Below are 9,929 nucleotides of genomic sequence, written 5' to 3' on the forward strand. Positions count from 1 at the left end.
ATTTCATACACTGGGATACACAGGAAATATCCAGGAATCAAACAAATATCTTGTTTGGATTCTTCAGTCCGAATCACAACATATTTTCAAATAAATCTCTCACAACTCCAAGACCTTCAATACAGTTTCAAAAGAAAGAAATCTGAAAAGCTTGAAAAACGGCCAGACAGTGTCGAAGCCGCACTGTTGTTGAGGAGTTATGTATCTTCTCTCTGCCCTTCTATTTTCAAAAGTGAACATTTTTATCAAAAGAGAGGTGCATCAGACAGGCTGGAGCAATACATAAAGATACAGCTGCAGCAAGATGAACGATTCTCGATAAAAAGGGACAAAAGGTGGGCAAATGCTCAAAGACTGAATGAGAACATGAGTAGTGTTTATTTTATCTTCACCTCATAGATCATGTAACCTGAATGACTCAGCACAAAATTACGTGAATTTATTCTCTGTCATCACCTAACTGTGTGTGTGTGTGTGTGTGTGTGACTAAATACACAAATTTAGGTTTATTAGTATCAAAAACAAATAAAAACGTAGACATTGGCTGTATTTTACAGTATGAGTTCAGTACATTACGAAATTGAAACATTTTTAAAACAGACATTTTGGGAAAAGCATTTATTGCTATCTTACTGAAAATCATATGTAAACATCAGTACCAGGGACATGTCTGTAAGGTTAAAATAATGCCACATCCAACAGTTGGTTAGCTTAGCTTAGCATAAAGACTGGACAGAGCGGGAAACAGCTCGCCTGGTTCTATCCACAGGTAACAAACCCCACCTACCAGCTCCCCTTAAAGTTCACTGGTTACCTTGAATTCATTCTATCTCTGTCGTGGTGTTATGTGGAGTCTTGTGGGTGATTAGTCCTTTCTCAGTTTTTGTACAAATTAAACAAACACCATATGCTAATTAATAAGCTTCAGGGTTGTTGGTAGGCAGATTTAGATACATTTGGACAGAGCCAGTGTCTTGAGGCTCTGTAGCGCTGACAAATCACACTACCCTTCAATCCCATGAATCATCTGGACACCTGACCCCTCTGGTGTGCACGTTCAAGGGGCTCATTTGTAGGTGCACGGGGTGTATTATGATTGGGATTTTGACTCATGACCTGAGTATTTTCTAAAAGGCTCTGCATTTCATTTCATGTGTGATACAGAATGGACAGTGAGATAAAAGGGATTACGCAGGGTAACGGCTTAATTTCAAGTCCAAGTGAGCTCACTGGATGCAGTGTCAGTCTGGGAGACAGTGTGCACATAGATTGGCTCACAGTGACCTAAAACCCTGAAAACAAACCTGTTTCTCAGATATTATAATGACGTGACTCAGTATTTTGTCCTCAGACTGAAAGTTTTCGGCAGACTTTAGAGGGAACTCGACTCAGATCCTGCACATCGACCGAAGGGAGTCGTTCGAATGAAGTTAGGTTTGTACTCCTCACTCTGATACTCTCTCCCTTTGAATGACCTATGGCAGAGTGTCAATATCATTTCTGCACCTTCAGCCTCAGCTAATTTCTTCTTTTAGAGATCAAACAGCCATGATTCTGACCACGCTGACGTCTGGTCTGGGAAGGGGGTGGGGGGGTGGCAAAATATGATTTTGGCGACTTGTTTTGATGACTCTCATTTTGGGACCTTTCTTCATATGCCAGACGACCGCATGGCATTACACGTTTCACTCTCCCGGTTTATTTGCCTACGCTCTTATCTGCCACATGAGAGGCCCAGACAACCCCCCATCAGGAGACGAATGATAATTGTCAGTGCCCTCCCAGGAAGACGCAGGTAAGGGAAATGGACTGGCATTTATCCCCCCATTAGTATATTGGTCAAGCCGGAGGAGAGATCGAATGGCATTGAGGCCGTCGGCAGCTGGTGATGATCTGATTGTGCCACTTGTGCACAACAGCGCGTGGATCACAACCTCAGCAACGACGTTTCTGAGTAAGAAACGCAGAGCTGTGAGAGTTTAAACTCTTTCCTTTGTCTAATTCTCATTCCAAACTATTAGCTCTCATGTTCGCCAACATATGCTAATCGGTCTGCAACGTGGCATAAAAAACAAAAGTGGGACATAATTGAGCGCTCTCATTAGGTCCCACATACGGTGGTAATCAGACCCCAGCATTTACATCTTCTCTACTTATCTCAATCGCATTTCCCCCGCCACACTCGGAACCTATATAAATGCTAATTGTCCTTTTGTAATTGTACACAATAGCACGTGTTCCCCGCACATGCTGATGATATGCAGCGGTCCCATGAAGCTGGAGCAACCTTTGCAGTCGCACAGATAAATGAGTTTGGTGTTAAACTGTTCATTTGTTGTAACCTTTTAGCGCAGTGCTGAATCAGAGAGCACGGCATTATGCTGTTCATTTGGTGGAATGTGACACTCACGCAAGCGGGCCTCCACTGGTGTTGCAGTGGTTTGACCTTTCCAAACTACTCTCCGGGGGCATGTCTGTAAATGTCGGATCACTTCCTATTATGAGGAAAAAGTTACTTGTGTCTCACTCCTTGTTATCCTTATATCTTTTATATAGAGCAGGCGTATGCTACATGCCACAGTGTGGCAGAATTACACAGACAAAACAACTCAAATAAAATCCTTCTGTGGTCAGACTTTGGTGGATATTCGGCAGTGGCCTAGAAAAGAATGATTTACAGATCATGAAGATTTGTTGACAGGAGTCCTCGAGATTTCCATGAGGTATAAAATTTATTAAAGGTACCTGTGACAGAATAAAACAGCCTCTTTTTTTTTTTTCAAAGATGAGACAACAAGACAATGCCCCAACAGCAAGTATCGCGACACCCAAGACTTTGGCATGAATGTTCACAACAGGGATGTAGGGGTAATTTATGTTCTTTGTTTGTTTGCTGAAAAAGGTTTGACCACAGGAGGATTTATTTGATTTTAATTGTCTGTGTAACTCTGCCGCACCGTAGCACGTGGCATACAGTTGGTAAGGGCAAGTATGTAGGCCACTGAATGGGAAACACTAATGTTTCACTGCACCATAAAGCAGCATTATCAGCTTCAGTCTTAACTAGCATGTAAGCAAACTACACTCTACAAAAACATAAACACAACACTTGAGTTTTAACTCTAATTTTCCACTTGTCACGATGAAAGACTGAAGACATTTTCTTTGTGCACACAAAGGGTTTATTTTTCTCCCTTTTGCCGTGATAATCCATCCACTTAACAGGTGTGCTTCAGCATTATTGGTGCTAACTTGTCAAGTTTTACCTTGAGAAATTACATTTGTAACTGTACTACACAACACGGACAAAGCATGCAGTAATGGAATTAAAATTCACTTAACTGGCAACAGCTCCTGTGGACATTCCTGTTGGCATCATGCCAACTGCATAACCCCTGAAAACGTCCCACATCTGTGGCATTGTGTTGTGTGATCACACTGCACATTGTAGAGAGGCCCCTTATTACAACCAGCACCTGGACACCGATAGTGTTGTCAGCATCTTGATAAGCAACAGCTGTGAGGTGGATCGATTATTTTGGCAAAGGGGAAGTTTTTCACTAACATGGATTTTCACAAATTTCTTAGAGTTTTGCTTATATTTTTGTTAAAAGCCATAGGTCTTAGTGAGTACCAAAACCCATCTGCTTCTTAATGTAATTGTGTGTACTGGGTACTGTGTTTACTCTGCCTTTTAATACCATTGACAGTGGGTTGTTTTTTTGCCTTGTTTGGACAATAGCTAACACTACATTTCTGATAGCAACGCCACCTGTAATACCACAGAGAGGGAGGGGGGTTGTAAAGTTGTCTATTTCCACTTAGTTGGAATAGTTGAAATTGAAACAGATCCCATGCTTATATGGTTAAAAAGAGGTTATAGGTTAGCTTACTGTATAGATATGAGCAAAGCAGGTGACTTCTGGCAAGTGCTGGCAAGAGGCGGATTGTGTTACCTTTGGTCAGAAGTATGCTTAGATGTTTCCACCTGTTTTCAGTCTTTATACTAAGCTAACTAGCAGCTCACTTCAGCTTCAACTTGATATTCAGAAATGAGAGCCATGAGCTTTTCACCTAACTCTTCCTGGCTTGAAAGTTATTAAGTAAATAAATAATTAAGTATTAATTAAGTATTTAGAATCATATTATTTTAATGTTGTGCATCTGCTGTGGTATTAATTAATAGTATTAATCTTATTTATTTTTTTCCCATTGTAATAGCTTATATATTTGTTTTTGTCAATATTGTGTTTGGTGTCTCATGTGAATGATATCCATGCACTCGTAGTAAGAGTGTGATGAAATCTCTTACTTTGTTTCAACACTGAGCAAATGTTTTTGCTGCAGTTTTCAGCCAGGAGCAGCACTTTTTATTTGCTTTTAGGACGGCACCTTAACACCACTCTGTTCCACCATTTGACTGACTTCATGACTCCTCAGACTAAAATATCTGGTAGATGTCCGTTGATGAGTCTATCAGACTCATCACCGGACGTCAAATAAATATCTATGGGTTTGGAAGTTTGGCTGCACAGCATGAGTTTGTAATAACAATAGCTCAACACTGATGAGAGTGATGTTAGCTCCCCATGTGGCCGTTTGGAGTATCTCCATGTTGCTAAATCAGTGTGGCCTAGGGTGCAGGGTGTGATGGAGCAGCTGGCCATCTGTTGGGACCTTCAGCGCCCCTGGAGATTCAGACTGGATGGCCCTGATGCATGTCTCGGGCCACAGACACTTCTGAGAAAGCCGACCAGATTTATCCATCCCTGCCTCTTGCTGTGTGTGTGCGTGTGTGAGAGAGAGAGAGAGAGAGAGAGAGAGAGAGAGAGAGAGTGTGTGTGTGTGTGTGTGTGTGTGTGTGTGTGTGTGTGTGTGTGTGTGTGTGTGTGTGTGTGTGTGTGTGTTTATGTGCTTCTTCATGCATATGTGGGGAAAAAAAGTACATTGATGTCTGCTTCCTGTGTAAGCATATGGTGTACTTTGTGCTTAGATCGGCACTTCTAGGTCTTGAAGCTGGCTAATGGTTTTCTTACATGTCAACTTCAGAAACATGAACTTCATATTCTGGCCTTTATGAGCCCATTCATGTATATATTGTTACTTACAAATGATTGATAATACAATACAAGCAGTTATCAATAGCCACATTTTGGTAGTAGATGCAAATAGCAGTTTTAGTGTTAAAAACGCTTATCACACATGCAATTTGTGTTAATACGTAGTATGGTCATTCAGACATTAGTTGCATATTTCTCTCATCCCACATTCTGGGTTATTCACTGGTTTTAACTTCCCAATAAAGGGAAAAAGAAGAAGAAACATCATGATCGAAAACAACAACAACTCTGAGACACCTGAGATTCAGTCAGAGTATTTTTAATTCCAAGGTCACAAATTTCTCCGTTGCTCTAATGAGGCGAGTTGAAAATTTGAGATCAGACACAAATCGGGAGGGCAGCAGGGAAGGGCAAGGCGGGCGAAGATGGAGCTCCGGAAACGAGTCCAGTCTCAGCTGTTCGCCCGGAGACTCGAGAAGGCCAGAGAGATGTTGATCTGTCTGCGCTGAGAAAAACCATGTGTCACCTCAAAAGCACAGCCCTCCTCCCCCTTCATCCCACTGCGACCACATGGGGACCAGGCAGGCATGATTTGATTTTTTTCTTACTTTTTTTTTTTTTTTTCACTTCCTTCCTCCGGATTACACAACATGACCCACTTTGTCCGGGTCATCCAGATAAGGTCATACAGGCAACAGGCTGGACTGTGTTTCTATCACAAACATTAAAGAACTGATAACGTGAATTAGCTTATATAAAAAAAAATGCTGAATAATACGTTGAAGCACTTTTAAATTTGAGGGACATGTAACAGACCAATTTAAACAGAATTGTCCAAATCTGTGCAAGCAAGCATTAGGAGAGCAGTGTTAGGTTGGCAAAAGATCCTGATTTTCAGTCCCTAATTCCAGTGGATCCTACATTTCCTATACTGCAACACAATGTCTTCCTTTTCATCCAAATGTCCACTAAATGGTCCAACAACATCTCTGGAGTCACATTCATTCCTATTAAACTTGCTCAGTGGCTGCACATGATAAAAAAAGCTGCTTTTCTCTCATTTTAGAGAAAAGCAACATGTAAAACTTAGAAAATAAAACATCTTACAAATGCATAAATGTGATTTTAAATATTGTGATATTTAAAAAAAATCAAGATAGTTCAACCCCTGTAGAACAAATCAGAGCAGCTCATCTGGGTTCTGTTGGAAGGCGGTTTTTCCAACAGAGTTCAGAGAGAAATGGTTTATATTCTACAATATTGTGCTCTTCTGTTTCTGTTGACTCATTACCTGTATTAACAGTAACATACTGGATTTACCTAGTAAAGAAATTTTTAACAAGACACTGGGACATCTTCCAGCAACCACACCAGGTTTTCTGAGGAGACGTCGAGGCAGTTTCCAATTTCTGGTGACAGGACCAGGTAAGCCAAAACAGCATAATTTCCTATCCATAACCAAAGGCTTTTGTTTTTTATTCTGACAAGAGCATAACAACATACTTGTCACAACATAAAATGGAAAATTGAACTTAGAACAATATTTTTCTTGTTATTAATGTGTATACCTTCATTGGAACCTCAGACTGAAGCTATGCACGGACATCACACTTATGTGGCGTTCACTGCAATCATTCGTCTAATGGGTCACTCCTGTACAGAATGCTTTATTAAAAAAAAAAGAAAAAAAAAAAGATTTTCATTAAGTTGACTTCTGACACAAAACTGCATCAAAGACACATGTGTGAAAGTTCTAGAAAGGTTTTGTCAAGGGCCTATTGATTTTCTTTTCTTTAATGTGCTGTATTAAAAAGGTGAGAGGACTACCAAAGGGTTAACGTTGGTTTCTCTAAATGTGATTCCTCTTTCCCATATTGCAGAGACCTGTTCCCTGTGCACACATCACCATATACAGACTGCAGATAATAATATCACCTCCCACAGAACAAGGCCATGTTCAGAAAAAGATCCACTAATCCAGCAGGACACATCAGGTAGTTTTTAGAAAGGGAAAAAAAAAAGTTGGCCTGTATTCATTCTACCGCAAAACCACTGGAGGAAACTAAAGATACATCAGCAGTCTGCAGCCTGACAGATTGGCAGGACGGGCGAGTGTCCAAGTTAGAAGTTGGAAAGAACAGCTTGAAGGCTAATCAGCCAGTCAAGTGTGCATCCTCTAGAAAAATATGTCAGGAGCTGCTCTCTTCTCAGCGATGTGCTCGACCGAACTGTGGCTTAATTCCTCTTTAGACACACTGACCCTTCTTGGAATCTTTAGACCAACGAAGCAGAATAAACCTATTAACCTGTTGGACAACATGTGAAAAATACCACATCATTTCGTCCAGCATCTATCAAACTCAGGACAATCCCTGTGAAAACACAGAAGAAGGAGCATGCAGTGGTGCAAGCAGTATACAAAAAGCAAAGTAGGATGTGCAAAATGATTCACCTGTCATTTACTGTTAGAGATACAGATTGGTGGGTACATGGCTCCACTGCTTGTTGGTCATTTGAATCCATGCAATTTTCACTCTGATTTTCACATAAAAAACAATAAGATAAAGGAATGCTCTGTCATTTATCAGTGAACTGCCGTCTCACTTTACATTTTTCACTGCCTGAGATGAAAGTGAAGCATCCTGTTGACCCTGTCTCACAGATAAATGAACCGGAAAGATGTAAACTACCCATAGTTCCTTCTGTTTGTCATCTGTGCACTCAGCAGAGGTTATAACCTGCTCTGGAGAGAACAACAGGAAGTCTACCAATTGACTGGCAGGCAGCCCTTGGGTCCAATGACACAATCATTACCACAGTGCTGGGCTGTATTGATGTGTGTGCGTGTCCACATATGCATGAGATTGTCCAAATGACTGAAAATGCATTAACATTTAAATGCATCAGCACTGAGGACTTTTGACAATTATAAAATCTTTTTTTCTATTAAAAAGCGTTCAATATTTCTCTCTTCATCATTAAATGACATTGATTCTGAATAATGTGCTTGCACAGTTATGTTATGATCAGAATTATAATTGCTTTTTGGATTGTGTCCATGTTTTCTTCACAACACATCCTCGTACCTAAACGCTGAATGTTTTACTTAAAATAACCGTGACGAAGTTTAGTTTAGTAAATGAGTATCAACATTTTACAACGTTGATAAAATATGAGCTCAGTGACATTGTTTCCTCCAAATTCTGTTTGTTCTTGCTAATTGATAGTATATAAATGTAATTTTAGGGAGACTTATTTGCTCAAACTGTCCCTGAAGAGATCCTTCGTCAGCAACTCCACTGTAAGTGATGAGGGACAGAATCGGCTCGCCTGCTTCCGTGTAGAATGCATTCTAAAGTTCAGCTAAAGTTATAATGAGATTTCAGTAAACTGAGCGTGGGAAATTAAATGAGGGTCTTCTCACAGTCAGCCTTTTTAGTGCCACATTCCCTCTGTGTTACTACACACAGTGTTTCCTTCTGATCAGAGTAATGTGAACACAAAGATGGAATTTCATTCTTGAAGATCCCCAATTGGTTTGACTAAATCTGAACATGAAGGCTTCATTACAGCTTTTGTGGGGTTTTTTGCACAAGATGACACAATTTTTGACCCGTGTCACTTGCAGAGAATTTGCTTCAGGAAAGGATGTGGAAAAATGTATTCATTTTAAGAAACTGCATCATTACTTCCTGGTTTAGTTTGTCGAATAAGGGATTCAGACCTCTGCCGAGTCAGTGAGATTGTCGAGGAGCTGGAGCCCCGTGGAGGCAAAACTCCTCAGACTGCTGTGTGTCTGATGAATATAGGCAGTGTTCCTTTAGCAGACTCAGGCAGAGCAGCCTCATGTGAATTCATGAGGGCAGAGGAGTAGGAGTGACTCTCCCCTCGTGGTGACAGCTCTCCTGGAGTGAATCACTAAATGGGCCGTGAGCTCCCTGGGGAAGGCACTCATGGTTGGAGTTGCTGAAACACATCCCCGACTCCCAACAGAGGGTCACATGGACCAGGATATTCAATCTAAATCCTGACATTTTTTTATAGTAAAGCAGGAATAACAGGCGATATAACTCTGCATCTCCGTATCAATCCAGATAGCTACACTTGTAAAACAAACCTTGAGGGTGCTGCTGCGGTGTGAAAACATCTGGGATTAATGGAGTTTCTGCACTGGAAACTTTATGACCCTCTGAGGTTTCTGTTGTGGACTCTTACCTGCTCTTCTACACTGAATCCATATGCAAATGCCACCTGGTAAACAGAAGACCATGGAAAGGGGCCAATTTATGGCACTGATTAAATGATGATCTCAATAAATGACAATGCAGGAACATAGTAGGAATGTGGAGTTATGGTAATTTGTGCACATCATGGGTCAGGTGAACGGGTCCAGGACTGTGTTGGACTCTTGAAGGTAAATTGTGGAAGATACGGCCCCCTGTCAAAGGTCACTCCAATAAATAGGGTGTCAAAAGACTATCTGGTGCCCACTATACTCTTTGTTGTGGCTATGTAGCTAGTTAACTCAGTTAGCTGCGCAGCTAGTGGCTCTATTAAGGTAAGGTGTAGGAATGGTAACATAAGATGAATGTCTGTTACTATCGTCATATTACTTGTGGTGCTCATTTGTCCACAGGGGCCACCTGAGTCAGAGAATGAAAGTTCCTTGCAGCAGCTTTAAACAAACACAAATTGTTCAAAAAACTTCAGGAGGAGAATACAATGAGGGAAATGCAAATAAAGCAGTAACTAAAATCAGCTCAGTAATACTCTGCACAGGAGCAGCAACACAATGAGTTACTTGCAGAATGTGTCTTATTTAGTGTCCATTTTCACTCCATTAAGCAAAAATGGCAGAAATGCTTGGTG

This window comes from Acanthopagrus latus, chromosome 15 (assembly GCF_904848185.1).
Source record: "Acanthopagrus latus isolate v.2019 chromosome 15, fAcaLat1.1, whole genome shotgun sequence".
Lineage (NCBI taxonomy): Eukaryota > Metazoa > Chordata > Actinopteri > Spariformes > Sparidae > Acanthopagrus > Acanthopagrus latus.